This window comes from Marmota marmota, unplaced genomic scaffold (genome assembly GCF_001458135.2).
Source record: "Marmota marmota marmota unplaced genomic scaffold, marMar, whole genome shotgun sequence".
Lineage (NCBI taxonomy): Eukaryota > Metazoa > Chordata > Mammalia > Rodentia > Sciuridae > Marmota > Marmota marmota.
In genome coordinates this window covers 17,220,721-17,239,249 of record NW_025999913.1, presented here as the reverse complement: position 1 = coordinate 17,239,249, position 18,529 = coordinate 17,220,721, and the positions used below count along the sequence as shown (strand labels likewise).

The 18,529-nt window shown below is 41.6% G+C and overlaps 1 long non-coding RNA gene across 3 annotated transcripts in view; it reads right to left on the bottom strand.

Annotated features, from left to right (window-relative positions):
* Nucleotides 1-18,529, bottom strand: part of LOC125615606 — an 84,040-nt gene that overhangs the window by 14,996 nt on the left and 50,515 nt on the right. The window contains exon 3 of one of the 3 annotated variants that reach the window (XR_007346276.1): nt 429-17,986. The exons of the other annotated variants lie outside the window; for them this stretch is intronic. This is a non-coding gene — a long non-coding RNA (uncharacterized LOC125615606). Of the gene's footprint in view, nt 1-428; nt 17,987-18,529 lie in introns of those variants that run through there. 3 annotated transcript variants of the gene reach the window in all.

Genomic DNA, 18,529 nt, shown 5'->3' with positions numbered 1-18,529 from the left:
CAAGATGTTCTCCTGCACAGCCGGCTGGCTGCAAAGGCAGGAGAGACCTTGTCAGACACAGAAAAAAGATCTCAGGGAAGACAGCAGTTGGGAGCCCTTGTACAATAAAGGTCAAGCAAGAATTCTCAGGGTTGCAGTTTAACCAACTAAGAGATGCATTGAGAAGCTGTGCTGAAATAACTAGGGTGAAAGGTCAAGTTTATCGAAATATAGACCTGAGGACAACTGCTGGGGTGTGGTGGTTCATCAAGGAACACAAATGTTGTAAAATGTGAGCCTTGACTCAAGAGCATCACACACAGGACTCTCTCGCAACATTGGGTGGAGAGGTGAGAGTGGGTGAGACTTCATGCTTTCTCATTTACAACCACTGCATTACTTTTATTAGCTTTGTATTTAACCCACTATTGAGGTGGTGGTTTTTTTTAAACTATCTTTTCTTGGCTGACTTTTAACTACATCCCCACATGCATATTTTACTGCAATATGAACGCACATTCATGTCATAATAACATTCTGGTTATAGTACGAAATTATTACAGTGTGAACAATGGTTGTAAAGAATAGAAGGCAGGAAGGTGAGACCAGGTTAAACACTTATAGTGTTTCCAATTGCAGGTGTTTGTAATTTTAATTATCAGTTTATCTCAAACCCGAGAACTTTCCATCGTTTGTCATTGTGCCTGCCGTCATTGCTCTTGCTGCTTTGGCTAACTTTTGATTGATGGTTTTCAATTTTGCTCCTTTTTTGATCAGAGGAGAAAAATTGAGTTTGGAGGTAAACTTTGGAGTCCAGTAGACAGTCACTCTTGTAAGAAAGAATATATTTCTATTGTTTGATAAAAAGTCTTCCAGAATATGAGAACATCACATAGACACAAAAGTATGATAGACACGACCTTGCCTAGGTGACATTCTTCCATGTATGGGTACTACAGGCTTCTAGTGGTGGCCACTACACTAATGCTGCCCTGGTACTTAGTGCCTTTTCACAGTGTGTCCATGGCACTGTGAGATGGATTAAAAGGATATTTGCATTTTAATTATAATATTGCCAGCTGCCTTTTAAAAAGACCGCATGGTTCACATATGTCATCTCTATGGATAAGCCTGCTCTTCTGCCCACAGCCCCAATATGGAAAGGTGATTTCCTCCTAGTTTTCTTTATGATGAAGGCTTCCAAGATGCTTCCTTATAGCTCTACGAAATGACAGGACATCATGGCTATCAACAGTCCACGCTGCTGTGCGGTAGCACCCCAGGTCTTGCTGCTGACTGGTCAGCCTTCCCCCATCCCCACTTCCTTCTCTCCCCAGCCTCTGGTGACCACCTTTATAATCTCAATCCACCTGTTTTAAATTCTGCAGATGAGTGAGACTGTGGAGCATTTGACTTTCTGTGCCTGGTTTATTTCACTTAATGTAATGATTTCTAGTTCCATCCATGTTCTTGCAAATGGCAGGATTTGTGCATGTACAGATGAGGTTTCAGTTATCTGTGAATTCCTGAGCTGTATTTTTAGCCAATTTATATTAAACTTTTTGTTTTCCTATTTGTGAGACCTCATTTTTTATTAACTCTTTGTATGTCATCAGATTAAAAAGTTTCATGGACCGGTCATTGCCTGTTGACTATATTTCCACCGTCTTATTTATATACAGTAGACTAGACTTATTGGTAGTAATCCCAGTTTTCCAGAAGCAATTATTATGGCCGCTGACCACTAATAGGTATATATACAGAGTCTTCTTACTATTTAGTAGAGTTTTTATAGGTGTTTGCTCACTTGCTTTCCACCGAAGGCTTTGTATATCCTGTCCCAGAGAGCCCACCATTTTTACACATCATATTTGCTTAAAAATCCATCTGTTTTTCATTGAATTAACTACTTCCTTGTCATGTGTTAAAAGGCCTACTAACTCAAATGTTCATTCTATTCCTATTTACTCTATGTGCTTATTCTGACACCAGCGTGATAGTCATTTCATTAAGGGAACAACATGGTTCACCTAACACAGGTTGAGGGTAGTTTCCTCTCACCCATTTCTTTTCATAAACCAACAGTCAGCTCCATCCAAAAGTTGGGGACGGTATTTGGAATATATTCCTATGTGTATGCATATTCATTGTCTTATAACATAAAATCGTGTCATCCAGGAAATTGTGATGTGTTCAGTATTAAATCATTTAGTAAGACGTATCATTTTCTTTCTCTAAAAAATAGCATGCTTGTAAATATAATCACTCAGCATTTTTGTTTTATATTTTATTTATTTATTTATTTGGTCCTGGGCATTTAACCAAGAGATGCTCTACTAGTGAGCTCCAATCTCCAGTCCTTTTTACTTTTTACTTTGAGACAGGGTTTCACTAAGTTACTTAGGGCTTCACTAAGTTCCTGAGGCTGGCCTTAAACTTGTGATCTTCCTGCCTCAGCCTCTTGAGCTGCTGGGATTACAGGCATGTAGCACCATGCCTGGCTGTTTGTTTTTTGTACAGTTATTATCATTTCCAGATTGGATAAAAAGCCATTGATTAAACTGTCCAGGTAATCACATTAATTATTAGGCTTGTTACAAGTATCTCTTAAGGTATTTCCATCTTCAGTTATATCCTCAACAAAAATAACTATATTTGTCAAATGCTTATGTTATTTTTTTTTCTTATATTTTGCGTTTGTTTAAATGTTAAAAAAAATAGTAATGATAGTGTTGGTGGAAACCTTTACCTAGTCCCTAATTTTTAATGAAATATTTTCGATTTTTGTATATATAATATTTGCTATTATTTTTATATATAGCATTTGCCATTTATGTATTCTACTTTTATTTTCAAATTATTTAGAATTCTTACTAGAACTGACTGCAGAATTTTGCCAAATACTTTTGAGCATCTTGATAATGTTCAAATCCTTTACCCCTTTGGCCTTATAACCCTATAAACTACCCTTCTACTCTTGAAAGAAACCCGGAGGACTCAGTGCATTGTTCTCTTGTTACATGACTGATGGTTCTTGCTATTATGTTATTTAGAATTTTTGCCTTATTATTGAGATTTGTTACAGTTTTCTTTTTTACAGGTATCTTTATCAAGTGTTGGTATCAAAATAATGTTGATTTAATAATGGACCTAGAGGATGCTAATATTTTCCATAGGCTTTCATAAATCAAACAAAGTACTGAGTTTCTTGATCTACATTTAAAGAAGGTTTAATGTTTGGCTGAAACTATTGTTCTTGAACCATTTTCCCCCCTAGATGGCTCACCTCTGTGACCTCTCCTCTGGCAGTGCTTAATCCTCTCTGTGCACTGAATTGTTCAGATAGTGTGTGCTCTTTTTACTTTCAATTTTGAGACAAAGCCTCACTAAGTTGCTGAGGCTGGCCTTGAACTTGGTGATCCTCCTGCCTCAGCCTCCTGAGTTGCTGGGATGACAGGCATGTGCCATCAAAAGCTTTTAAGACTATTCATTTTCTTCTGAAAAAAAGAAGAAAGTTATACATTCATGTCAGTCTGTTACAATGATGTTCTTATGAAATTTCCTTTTATAATTTTCTATATTGTACTTTGTTGTTTTTCTCACTCCCCCTCCACCTTTTTTTTTTAAATCCTGCTAATTAAGCTACTATTTGTTTCTTTCTTCCATTGTTAACTTGGGAATTCTATGGAGATTTCCCAATCAAGAGGGTTACTGTTGTTATGACCACAAACATATTTACAACCACACTTTTCACTAAAACTAAGATAGTTATTACTTCTTCCACCAAACGGCTACAGCAGACTGAGACCAAGGACTATATGTCTTTTCTGTTTCAAAATTTCTTAAAGGATTCCTGATGGCACACATGCAAAAGTTCACAACAAAATACTGGCAGATGGAATTCAAGAGATGAGCAAGAGACTACGCCACAATCAAGTGGAATTTATACCACAGACGCAAGGATGGTTCAACCTGTGCAAATCAGTGGACATAACAGAGGACACTCGCGCTCTGAGGAACAAAAGCCACGTGCCCAGGACATCCAATATTCAAGATGCAGAAATCTCAACTCTCCTAACCACTGAAGCACGTGAGACGTTTCTGTGAAGTCTCTAAAGCCAATACCAGGGTGCTTTGGAGTTCCAGGGGAACAGGAAAAGGAGTTGTCATTAGTCTTTCTGGTTCTTCCATCCTCCTCTGCACTGGGAGGTCTGGCTCCTGCTGGGCCTTCACACCTCGCCTACTTTGAAAGCAGACCCTTCCCAGCGCTCTTGGGCCTGCCGCTTGAACCCCTGAGGTGTGGCCACGTCTCCTGTCTGAGGCTCACTTCCCCCTCTTGCTGTGTACCTGTCATTGTCACCAGAGAGCAAGGTCCTGGCTGGTTTAAGGCTATTGTCCAAGAGCCCTTCCCCTCCCCTCCTTTCTTCTTTGGATCTTTCTTCTTCTCCTCCTTCTTTTTTCTCCTCCTCCTCCTCCTTGTTCTTTTTTTTTTTTTCTTTGTAGCTTCCAGTGTTTAGAGATGAAAAGCCTGATATCAACCTGACTTTTCCCCCCCTTTGGGAAAATTTTCTTACTTCTCTCCAGAAGAGGGTTCCTTTGGTGTTGTTTTTGCTGTTATTAAATCAGTTCCTACAGTTGAAATTTTTACCAGGAACTTTCTAGATTTATCTTTTTCTCTTCATTTCAGCATGGAACAAAAACAGAACTTTCTATTTTGTCTCATAAAAACTTTATTTTATTATTTGCTTACATAATGTCTGTCTTCCATTCCATAATTGCTTTTTTCCTCATCTGGGACTATTATTGTTTATTTATCTCTTCTTTCACCATAATCTTGTTTCATGATGTTTTTGCTCTGGGCTTTGAGATGGCTTTTCAGGCCTCCAAGAAATCATAACCAACCCCTTTAGGGTCATCTAATAAATTGCTGTGGCTGGTTTCATGGTCCTAAGTTGTAAGAGACACCTTGTGAAACCCAGGTTTTGTCAAGCAGTATATTTGCAAACAGAATATGAATGTAAATGACCAATGGCAGGTCCCTATGCACCAGCCAGCACTTGAGACCTGCCTTGTGCCAGGACAGTGGTGACTTCCACGGGAGAAGGCAGGTGGGGTGCAGCTGCAGCCCCTCTGAGGGTGTCTCTGGGGATCATGAGTCAGAAACAAATCTTGTGGCTTGTAAGTCACAGGAATTTGGGGCTTTTGAAATTGCATCCTTTGTCAATAAGCTCATACCTTCTGAATGTACTTGGTCACAGAGTTTAGAGGCAGTCACTGAAGTACAGAAATGCCTGTAAATCTGAACAAAACATAGAATGAATTCCAGAAATCTTAGAAACAATTAGAAGAAAGTATTGTCAGGATTCAGTTCCTTTGGAACACTGTTTAGTACCAAATTTTGCATGATGTTTTGATCAGAGATGCATGTTCACTAGGAGTGACGGTGTTCACTAGGTTACAGTGTTTGTGTCTCTCCAATGCAATGATGTGAAGATCCCGTGACTTTGAGGTGACCAGGTGACGTCTGTCCTCACCGATGGGATCTTACCCCTTGTGAGAGAGCTACAGGACCAGCACAGCTCTTCCACTCTGCTGCCCTTGTCGGGTGAAGACACAGGCCTCACTCCAGAGGATGTAGCAAGGAGGTGCCGTCTTGAAAGCAGGACAGCCCTCACTGAGTCGGCTGGTCCATTGATCTTGAATTCCCAGCCTCCAGAACTGTGAAAGAGAAACTCCTTCAAATCACTCAGCCTGGGCATTTTGTTACAGCAACCTCAATGGACCATGACACTAATAAAAACTTCATTGTGTGGATTTGACTTTATAAAATTGCAAGAGCTGCTTAAAACCTGGGTCTGAAGTGCAGGATGAGAAGGCCCACCTTACACAGGAAACGTGGACAGGAATTGAGGGGAAAGAAAGCTGAGCAAGGACTCACCTGGGAACGGAGGAGGACCAGCTGGAACCAGCAAGTGCGGCATGAAATTCGCAGGGGTCTACCTTTAACCATGGAGAATCTACTTTTCATGACCGTTGGACCAGAGGCAAAATCTGGCATCTTTTGTAAGAAAAGTAAACCCACATACAGTCCAGGAATCTGGGAGACCAAAGAAGGAAGTTCAATAGGATATGGAAGGCCCGTGGGGCCAGCAATGTCCCATTCCAACAAGGTAAGCCTGAGACAAGTGACACAGTGTCATAGGGAGAATGTTACTGATTTACTTCTGCCATCCCAATCGCCAACCAAGCATCTTTTGTCTTGTGGCAACACACCTGGAACTTCACAGGCAAGGGGATTCTGGAAATACAGTGCTGGCTCAGCTAACGCAAAACAACAAAAGGACCCGTGGAAACCTCTCCATGTTTGATGAATGGAAAAGTAAATGAGTGAATGTACAAACGAACAACTAAAGCGATCATTTGTAAGACGCAACTGCAGTGACTCTCAGATCTCTAAGTGGCCAGGGCTGTTCTTTCAGGAGATGCACACTTCTATTGCTAGGAAGTGTATTTACCACTGATTTGTTTATTTTCCTGGAACAGATTTCTCACCTCGTACCTCCTGCAAAGCAGCATCTCTGGCATCCCGTGGTATTCCTGTTTGCTTTAGTCTGAACCCATTTATTGGTGTTGAGGAAGTTGTTCTGCCCTGGATTAACCAAGCATCACACTTTCTTTATGTTTTGATTATTCTAAATGTCTCTCTCAACATGCAAGAGTAATCAAGTAGCATTTATTGAAAAGGTTCAGGAAGAGATAAAAGATAATAAAAGCTGCATCTTGTTTAATGGAGCATGCCATGTTAACTTCTTTAGATAATGAAAAAGAGGAGGCAAGAGAGATAAGGAAAATAAAGAATAGCTACTTTCCCTCACCCCCAAACCTCAATGCTAATACATTTATAATGAAGCCAAATCTATCAGTGTAAAGATACATATTAAAAAAATTAAGAGATGTGTGATCGCTTTTTGTAATTATTAAGTAGTAATTTTCCAGCATTAGCTAATTTGGATATAGAAAGTTGATTCATTCAGAATAAGTCAAATATGTTTCAAATTAATTGTTCAGCACCAAAATACAGCAGCACCCTGTGACAGGGATTCTCCAATATAGTGGTTCTTAAAGTCCATGGGAAGACTCCCAGGAGTACTTTTCGTCAAGTGTAGATTGCAGAGTCTGACTTCCTGACTCTCACATCCAGGAGAGCTGGAGTGGAACCAAGAATTTGCATTTCTAACAAGCTCCCAGGTGCTGCTGATGTTGCTGTTCTGAGGAGGACACTTTGGGAAACAGTGATAGAGTAAAGCCACCTAAGGAGGTGGAGAGGCTGTCTCTTATTTGGTCAGGAGCATTTAAAAGTATATCTTGGAGGCACCTGCAATTAACTGCAATTAAAGTGCTTCTTATCACAAATGGCTAAACACTAAGTTATGTGTCAAACCACTGCTTAGCACAACCTGAAGTGAGAGCATCTACTGTACATCTTGTTATCCAGCAGTGCAGAGGGTTGAGCCAAGCATTTAAAGCCCTGTTTAAATAGACACAGTTACTATATCTAATCAACATAGCAGTGGGGCTTGCCAAAAACCTATAAAACTAATGGATTTGCAAGAAAATTACATCACCTTCAAATCCATGCTGGTAACACAGGGGGCATTTATAAAAAAGTAAAGAAATCGACATTAACCCAGCCTGTCTCTGCTGTCTGCCAATGAGTACTCCAACATTGCTAAGGAAAGATCTTTCTCCCTTCCAAGCATTATGATTAAATACTTGAGGTTAAGTCTTTCTAAAATCGTGTAGTAGAAAGGACCATAACAGATGTGATGCTAATGGATGGGCTGAGTTTGAACTGTGATGGACGAATCAACGGGTGGCTCTTTCCCTGTTAAAATATAAATAAATAAAGTAATTCACCTTTATCTCAGCAATCTTTGCTCCATCCCCCAAGGAGCCCGAAGAGATTGCAGTGCACCCACAGTATAATGAAAAGGCATCTGAAGATTTTCAGCTGTGGCTGCATGCATAACCTCTGCTCTACGACCTGCATTACTTAGCAGGTGGAATTAAAATTCTGATAAGTGATAGGAACCGTGTGTAAGGGAGGAAATTGGTGTGTGGCCACATCGCCTGCCTCGCATCCCCTCTCTTTGCACTGCTTGTTGTTAAAATCAATCCAGGAAGAATCATTTTCATCTTGAAAAATGCAGATGTTCATGGAAAACTCAGAAATAGAATTCTCTTTGGAAATGCCTTTCGCCTAATGTTGGACAAGTGGGAAGAGCGTGTAGGAAGCGCACACAGAGACACACACAGGCAGGCTGCTCACGCTTCACCATCACAAAGAGCCCTGTGAAATCAGCACATCTCCCGGGATCAACCCCACAGCACTCAGTCCCAGAGCAGCTCGCCTTTCCCTGACCGCCCAGAACAGTGTCCCCTGGCTTCTCTATTGCCATTGAATATTTGGATCTGGACTTCAAAGTCCCTGTCCTGTCCACTGGGAACATTTTGTTATCATCTTAAAAAACATAACGATTAGAGAAATGCAGAGGCATGGGCTGGATTCTGGAAGATCCGAACCAACATTGTCCTGTTTGGTTCTCGTCTTGTATCTTAGATCTTAACCATTCCTGAGGACCACAAACACAAAGGCCTTGTGTGAACAATACCTACGTTAAGAACAACGAGGGCAAGTGTTCTCCAATGAGTTGTTCAAAAAAAGAGGTTTTGAGGAAGTATCCATAAACATTCATTAGCTATAAACTTCTTTTATAAAAAGCACATTGACTCTTACAATCCTAACGAAATACCATGGACTGAGTGCAGAGGCTGAAGTCCCAGGTCAAGGTCCAGTTGGGTCAGTGTCTGTCAAGGGCAGACACCCCCTCAAAGCCCTGAGCAGTGCAGCCCACTTCACCAATCAGTGTTCCTCTCAGATGATGAAACCACCAAACAGGCCACTCGGGCCTCTGGCAACCACTGCTGCATGACAGGTTAGATCTGGCTTTGCCACAGAGGACCCAGGGTGACCCAGACTCTGCACCTTCCACTGTCACACATCACCCCAGTCAAACTCCCACCCTCCGGCCACCTTGGCCAACCATTCTGGACCCAGACTGGAAAGGGGCTGGTAATGAATAAGGGAAGGCCAGGCCAAGCCCTGAGCCCTTTCCAGAAAAGTCATGTGTAATCCTCCTGCTTGCTACCTAAGATCTTCCCTCTCCCCTTACCTTAAAGGAATTCTCAGTCTTTGTTCAGGCTGAGAAGCTGATTTGTGAGAGTGTCACCCAATTCTCTTCTTGGTCAAAAATAAAAACAGTTTTGCTTTCCCACTGCCGTAGGCTTTCATTGTTGTTCCTGAGACTCTCAGGAGGAAAAAAAAGACCGAATGTGGAATTAAGAAAAAATCACATCTGTCCTGGCCTCCAGACGCCTCCTGCCTGGCCCTAGACCCTCACAGAGCTTGCCGTGCTGTGTGTGCATGCTTGCAGAGAGGGGAAGCTCTTCAGTGTCTCTTCCAACAGGGACACTAATCCAACCTGGTCAGGGCCCCACCCTTATGAACTCACATGTCATGAATTACTTCTTCCTTCAAATTCAGCTGTACTGGTGCTTAAGGTTGCAACGGGGCATGGGAGGGGCTCCTACACTCAGGCCTCACCAAGCACAATTCCCAGCCAGGCATGTCCTCAGCACGCTCCTGCCTGTTTCTTCCAATGTAATTACACAGATGAAAGACGGACTGTGGATTTCAAGCACATCATGTCTGCAGTGTACTCTTGGTTCACTGTGCTCTGAAGACTGGTATTTGAATCTGAACAAAGAACTCGCTTTGGAGGAAATCTTGTGTCCTGGCTAAGACTAGTTCCTACACTTGCCCATGGGGCACGGGCATTACCTGACACAGGGGCCACAAGGGTAACAATTCTTTCTGTTGCATTTCCTCAAAAACAGAAACAAAATAAAATATAAAGTCACAGGCTTATTTTTGAGCATGTCAGAGCAGGAAATACCTCCCTTGCCTAAATTATGGGCTAATATCTGTTGACATAGAAATGTAAAACAGCATTTGTTGTTTTTTTCTAATCCAAATTTCTTCTAATCATGTTAACTACACAGAAAGTAGATGACATCCCTATGCAGTCAAATGATTTGTACAATTTCCTAATTTCAAACACAAAGTAAACATCCTGCAAAATAGTCATTTACCCTCGCTGCCTTAAGTTCCTCTTTAAGTAACACTCTTCTTCTTGTGCCTAAGTATTTTATTTCCTCATTTGTCCAACCTCTCACTTTTTTTCTCCAATCTCACACTTAACACAGGACACTTTATTGGAAGAATATCCCAAAGTAACACTGGACAAATTCATACATTCTAATTATTTTTATTTATTAATACAAGAGCATCTTTACATTTAGTGTTACCCTGAATCTTTAAAAGAGCGCAACAGAGCATTCACAATTATGATCAATCACACAGGTGACATTTCTGCACGTGTCTACCTAGGTATTCCCTATCACAATAAGAATGACTAGAGCAGTTTGAAGTACAGATGGGAAACTCTAACCCTGGGACATAAAACTATATAACATCAAGTGGATGACTGCACTAACATTTTTCTGCTTGTAATCGTGTCACCACAAAGCAGATCGAAGTCTGAAAGACAGAGTGATAATAGTTTTCATCAGCTATATTCACACCATTCAAGTAAAGGCACAGATGGAAAACATTCCAATTGCAAAATGTTAACAGGCGGTATTAAGAGGAGAAAGAACAATTAAGTTGAGCAATGAGCTATTTATGATTTCAGTTGCCTTGAATCTTGAATTTTCTTTACCTCAGTGTGGTTACGGTTATCAATTAACTGAGTTTTGACCTGAATATCTGCATTTTTAATAAATAAGATGCTGTTGTCAATATAAGTGACTGAAGGCCTTTTGCTATTTTTTTAAAAAAATTTTTCCTAATGTTCTTTCTCCTCTTTTTTTGCACATTATCTATGAACAGGACATTATAGCCAAGTGTGACAAATGCCCACTGGGCCCAAGAACCATGAAAACACAAGTACAAAGACCCAGCTTGAATGTACTAGATTTTTAGCCTCTTGAATGTACTAGATTTTTAGCCTCTTGAATGTACTAGATTTTTAGCAGGGACCCTTCCTAATTTATTCACACCCCAAACAACTAGCATACTTCCTCTCAAATAGCTGAACTGAAATGCCTCTTTCTGAATGAACGGATGTGTAGCAATGACATGACTTACCAATATTCATATAAGCAGAATATTACCAAATATACTAATAAGAAAAATTGCTGTAAATTTAATTTTATTCTGGGACTCTGAAAGAACCGGATGTTCTGCATTGAACCAGCAGTGTAGACATTGGTGGATATGACAATCAGATTTGAACTATTTTAGCTTTTAGTCCATTTGGATTTTTTTCTTTGTTTTGTTTTCTTTCTTCTTTTTTGGGGAGGGGGGCTGTACCAGGGATTGAACCCAGGGGCACTCAACCACTGAGCCACAACCTCAGCCCTATTTTGTATTTTATGTAGAGACAGGATCTCACTGAGTTGCTTAGTGCCTCACTTTTGCTGAGGCTGGCTTTGAACTCGTGATCCTCCTTGCCTCAGCTTCCAGAGCCACTGGGATTACAGGGGTGCACCACTGCACCCAGCTAATTGGACTCTTAATAGGTAGCCTAAAATGTAAATTATCTTCTGATGGACTCTGAAAAGCATTGAAAGCTTTCACATTCTCCCTTTTCCCATAAAGGTAGGCTTAGACTAGCCGGCTTTATTCCCTAACACGGTCTGGCTTCTAAGACACATCTCTAGCAGTAAGTAATCAAGATGAAGCACACTTTTGTCAAAGGAGTCAATATCAATATGTGGCCCATGACACCTCTTTGGCTCTCAGATAAACTCTACACATCAAAAGTGGCCAATTTCATATCCATTATGGGAACTCACCAAACCCAGGTTGTTCTCTGAATATTCCTAGAGAAAGGAACTTGCAGGGAACATGGACGCTGGCTTCAGGCAGCTTCTCCCACACTAAGCAACCCTTGCTCAACACCTATCTCCATGGCCCCTCCAACTGGAATCCATCACCAGTCACTACACATTTACCAGACCTTTCACTTCTAAAGCTTCTACTTCAGAGCTGAAGAGATTCCTTTAACTTAGGCTTCAAAATAACCAACAAACAACTAGAATTGGGGAAAGGGAACTATTTTATGCAATAAAAATTTCAAAAAAAAAATCATTTATTTCATAAATATTTACAGGCAGCTGCCCATATGCAAAAAAAAAAAAAAAAGAAGAAGTGCCATTAACCATGAGACCGTGAGACCACTGGCCTTTGTTCCCACACATAAATGACCAGTGACTGAAATGCAAGTATAATGGCAGCCTGTGGCGTGAGGTGGCCTCCCCGGCCCAGTATGTGCAACATCATCTGGAAGCAACAGGACAAGGGGCCGGACCCAGGTCTTCAGTCAGACCTTCCTTGACTTTGCAGTTCCACGGCTCTGGCTTCTCCTGGAGTCTGTGAGCGACCAGCTCAGTTACAGTGTGGAATTCTCTAGGTAATGGCAGAGCTCCCTGGGGCTCTGCCTCTGCAGTTCTTCAAATCCCATCCTTATTCCATTACCTACGGACATCACTACCCTAGGACCATGTATGATTGCACAAGTGGTATGACTCTACATCATGTACAACCAGAGAGATGAAAAGTAGTGTTCCAGTTGTGTACAATGAATCAAAATGCATTCTGCTGTCACGTATAACTAATTAGAACAAATAAAAAAATTTAAAAAAAAATCCGTCTTTACATCCTCTCTGCCTCTATTGAATATAATTTCCCCTTGAGCATCTTGGCAATTCTTCTGATTAATAGTCACTATAGCCTAAATTCAAGTAATGATCAAAACCATTCAAGGATACAGAATATGTTCAGTGCTTTATATATACCCCAGCTTCCAGACTGTGATGGGTAGAGATTTACAAACCTGCTCAAGTTAAAATATCTAAAAAGAACTCTTTAGAGGAAAGCTCAAGGCCAATTCCCCTATGTTTTTCCTGGACCCAGCTCTTCGGCCTTCCCACAACCAGGCTCATTGTCTCTGTGGCACCAGGAGTTGAAAGGTGGATCCCAACTTCTTGCCTTCCCTGCTCTCATACTGGTGTACATGTGAGCTTCCACTCACTCACAAAGCAAAGGTGTCTTCTGTCCTAGGCTGTCGCCCAAACTCCAAGAAGTATCCATGTTTCTGCCTTGTTATCCACAGTGTTTATTCACAGTGCTGCCAAAGTACTTAACATATCCCACAGTCATTTATTTCTGAATGTCCCCTCAAGACACTGTAACCCACGAGGAGGCAGAGGAAATGTGTTTTGTTTGCCCTTCCCTTGCCTAGCTCAGTGACAGCTATGTTGTAGGTGACGGCAATACACGCTTATAAAAAGAATTAATTAATTGATTTAAAATATTACTTTCTTCTGGGAAAAAAAGGCTACTTAATTGGGTTCATTGCTTAACTGTTTCAAGGTTTTTACAAATGGGATACATTTCCCTTTCAACATTTATTCTTACTGAAACAATTATGAGACATAAGTGAAAAGTCGTAACCTGACTTGGAATATCATTCAAGAGCACAGGACGTAATCCTGATTGAGATAATGAAATGCCTTCTTCAAACTTTCCGCTTGGCATTCAAGCAGATGTCAAGCCACACTGACCTGTCCATGTTGGCCAGTGGGGCAAAACAACTGACCGAAGGTTGTTTCATGTGGAGCCTGCTGCCATCTCCCTGATAGCCCCTGGGAACTGGTGACACGCTTCATCCCTACCTGAGCCGGAGCACTCCAGACTTGGCCTGGTCATGTTCCTTCATGTGGTGATTTAAAGCTATGAAATGAGCCAGTATGGGCTTGCTTGCTGTTGAGATAAATATTTTCTGCAAATGTGAAATCCTGCTTTGTGTGGGAGGAGGATATTTCAGAACAGTGTCAACTGAATTATGTTGGCTGATATTCAGTTTGTTTTCCACCAGCGGGCATAAACAAATGAACAGATTCATTCCTTCTGTCACCACTACCCTGACACAAGTCACAATACTCTAGAAAGCACTTAGCACATGCAGCCGTGTATTTTAGAACAGGAACGTTCAACCTTACTTTCAAATATTTTATAAAAATCGGAGGTCTAGGGATCCCATGACTCTGGAGGGCCAGGAGCGACTGAGAGCTCCTCACGTCATCTGCACTGATTGAAATGAATCTTTCCTCATGGGATTGTCAGCAGATTAACAAAGAATCGTAAAGGGACTCTCCATCACTTTTGGATCTCTTTATGGAACTCAGGATAAGTGTTCTACATGTATTTTGAATAATTTTTTTTATCACATCTGGATTCTGAAAGGAATGCTCAAGCATTTCTAGATCTTAATGATTTTGGCCACTTCTGAACTCATTCATGGTCACTTTTCTTTCTTTCCTTCCTTTCTTTTTTTAAAAATATTTTTTAGTTTTCAGTAGACTTTTCTTTTTATTTATTTATATGTGGTGCTGAGAACCGAACCCAGTGCCTCACACAGGCTAGGTAAGTGCTCTACCACTGAGCCACCACTCAGCCCTCGTGGCCAATTTTCTTTACTTCATGCTGAAACCATCTGCATCCCATGCACATGGTACAGACCACTGGTGACAAGAACAGGCTAGTCGCTTGACGAGGCCCATGGCTTCCAGCTGGGAGGCTCATTGCAATTGATTCTGGAGTGAGGCTCCCCTCTGCCCACTCCTCACGAATGGAAGGGAGGCAAGAAGCAGTGCAACAGTGGCTTGGGCAAGATCACGGCAGCAGCCAGGGCAGGGTCCCTGGCGCTGGCATCTGGCTTCTGGTCCTATTCTGCTTCTGTTTGTGCATCAGTTTCTTCATGTGTAAAAATGGGGGTAATAATAATAAGAACTACCTATGTAGCTGTTGGAGAAATAAAATAAGCTAATAAATACAAAGTCATAAAATGTGCCTGAGAAAAACAACCCTTCTTCAATTAATATGTTTATTGTTAGCATAAAAAGCAAGGTGGGAAGTAAAAAAGTGTTTGGGCTGGTATTTTCTAAGTGCACAAAATTGAACAACAAAACTAAAATCACATAAAAACATATACGTGGGAACATATGAGTGCAATTATGATAATTTGCTTTAGATACTTGGCCAATTACTCACCTAGAAATTATATATTGAATACTTATTCTGGGCCAGGCATCTTGAAATATTAAAAGACATAGCTTCTAGCTCCTACCAGGTGGCTTATGGAGAAGGCTGAGTCAACACACTGAACAATGCCACCCCTAAGTGCTGAGCTAGAGCTGAGCGCTGGGAGTGTGAGGGCTTCAGACGTGGAGGCAGCTTGGCCGCAGACAGGGAGGGGGCTTGATGGACTGTCAGTCACCCATGGTCAGGGAGCCACTGAGGCCCTCCACAGTGGAGTAGGGATGAAAAAGGCAGAAGGCTGGAAAGGCATGAAGATGAAAAAAAGAGAAATCGTGTCAGCACTTGGACTGAAAGTTGAAGAGTGACGGAGAAGTAAAGGATCTATCCTGGGGTCACCTGTGTAGTCAACTTGTGGGTGGGCATTACATTCATCATTAAATGCACAGAAAGATTATGTAGATTTGGGGAAGAAGTTACTCTCCTCAGATTTCCATTCATTTAGACAGATTCATGTGTAAATTCCTGCAATAATTTAGTTGACAACAAAAACCCGATATGTTTAATACACAGAAGAAAGATGCAGATTAGAGATGTGAATTTGGAAGTTGTGAAAAGGATACTTGCAGGCGTAGGACCACAGCTTCACCTGCGCATCCTTTGATGCCAGCAACTGGAAAGTCTTGGTCAATCTTGGTAAAGAAGTGTTAGGGAAGAGGATTGAATGCTGTGGAGAAGGTGCGGAAGTGTGGGTGCGGCCACAGAGGACCGGGGTGGAGAGCAGGTGGCTCTCCAGAGATCGGCCAGAGAACCACCTGGCGGAGAGGTGCAGCCTCCTGAGGCTCACTGCGGCTGTATCTGCTTTGGTCCTTAGGTGTAGGCTGATCATTGGTTGGTATTCCAAACCCAGATGGCATGGCTTTGCAACGGTGGCACCAATTCTCAAGCTGGCACAGAACTCAGATCTTGCTGTATTTTCAGGGCTTTACCAAAGACAGTGTGGTAAAGGAAGACTATCCACAGGCGACAGAGCACTGGGATGCCAAGGGAGCTGTGTGGCTAGAACTGCTCTGAGGGCAAGAGCCTCCCCATGTCACTGAGCGAGCCCAGGAGAAGGGGCTAAGGAGACAAGCCTTGCTCTAATACGTAAGTACCCCAGGTCTCATCCCCAGCTCGGTGTGGTGTTCACAGGCATGATCTTTGCTCTTCAGTGACAACCTAGTTTTAAGTTTAAGGAATGAAGCCCTATATGTATTTTTAAAAATATCTTGTAGACTTATCTTATTATGTATCTATTTCTCATTGCAATCTGGATGTTTAGCTACACTAGGTTACATGTTTTGCTTCCTATTATTTAAATTATAACTCAGATTCCTCTTTTTGTCAAACATTCTTAAATATATTTGTAAAAGTTATTGCACTTTCCTGCTTTATTTTTGTTTTTGTTTTTCCCAGTGAAAGACAGCATCCTTAAGAGAGAACAAAGGAGTGGGTGAGTCCTAGGTGGGAACGCCTCGTTCCAGTTCTCCCAGTTGGAACTCCCACTAATACGTCCCAATTCTGCTCTGTATTAGTGTGTCTGATCTAACCAGCTACTTAACCCTCTCCACCCTCAGATTTCTTCCTTGTATAAAAACGGTTTTTGAGAGAGAGAGAGAGAGAGAGAGAAAGGTTTGAGTAGATCCATTGTATCTAAATCCTTTATTAGACAGAAACTTTACTTTGTCACGGTCAATTTAAAATATAGCATTAAAAGTCAAACAGAAAAGAACACCTGCAAGCAGAATAGGTACCAGGCCATGTCCACACCTCTCGAAGCCTAACACTGACTCCAGAGTTTACACTGCAGCAGCATAATGGCTCCCCCAGCATGTCCCATTAAAGTTTGACTTACTGCCAGGGAATTCACCTGCTGACACAGTGGAACTCCTAACTGGAAGCATTAACATTGCAATGTCACATGACGGAGGGGGAAACTTGTTCATGAATTCCACAAACTTGCACCACTTTATTTGGGATCCTGGTTGCAAACTCATTATTTATGCTGGGTACAGTAGGCCATCAACAAATCCCACTGGGGAATTAGTTTGCAATTTAGAATCATTTCAAAGTACAAGTGATTCGCCAGTCATTTCCCCGGGTTAAATGAGAACTCTTATTGCTTTCTGTGGGCTTGGAGGGAATTGTGACTCCATGTGTTCCCTCCTTCCCCCAGCTTCTGCTAGACTGACTTGATTTTTCTTTTTTAAATGCATTTTAATGCTAACTCTCTCTTTTCAATCTTGGAAAGCTGGTAAATGGAATGGTATTTATTGTATTTTCTTGCTTGCTGGAGCTGTTTAAGTACCTCACTTTGGGTTAATGTTTGATTCTTAGGTTAGTCTAGAGAGGTTTCCCTGTCTCTGCACCTGGGGTTGCTTGGCTGGCAGAGGAGTGAGTGCATGCTCTTTAGGATGCAGCCATGAGGCACATCAGAGCCTCCTAAACTCCCATTCCAGCCTTCTCGTTCCAGGCCATGCCACTGGCCAGGGGCAGGGAACCCAAGTGACCCCAGGTAATGGAATTCAGCCATGCAGCCTAGAATGGTGGCTTTGGAGCTCAAATACAGAACAAATTCTTCAGACCCTTTCCACTTCCACACACCCCTTGAATTCTCTCCTAGAGGACATCATTGAGTGTCTTTTCTCTATTCACTGGTAAAATGTAAGGTTATCCTTCATCTTACCTCAACCCAGGCAACTTGGCCTCCAGCCACCCGGCAGTTTTTTCAAAACTTGAAATTATCTATGGGGAACAAAGAGCATTTGTTTAAGTATACATTTTGCCCACATTAATCCATAGTATAAAGATGTTGTAGGAATTTTTTTTCATTAATCTTTTCCCAGTAAGTGTCTAAAATACAAAGACCTGATAAAACTGGATCCAATAAGCCAAAAACCAGATAGAAAATAAACCAAAGTGGTTAGGCCTCATTCAGGCTCCCTTCCCCCCCACAGCGAGAAGCACTGAAGTTTCTCTGGACAAAGATTTCGACACCTCTCGACTGCCTTAGAGGAGCGCTTCCACAGACACAGGCTACCAAGTGCACACACCACAGAGATTAAGTGTTTAGTTTGAAAATGTTTGAAATCACCAGCTCAAACAGAGAAACCACACACAAAGAGTGCAAAGAAACAATGAAAGCAAGAGATCAACAGAGTAAATATCACCTAGAAATACTAACAGTCTTAAAGGTCAGAAATCCTTAGCTAAACAAAAAGACTCATCCATTAAAAACGATCAATTACGAGTTAACCTGAGAATATCATACTATGAATTCCCTTCAGG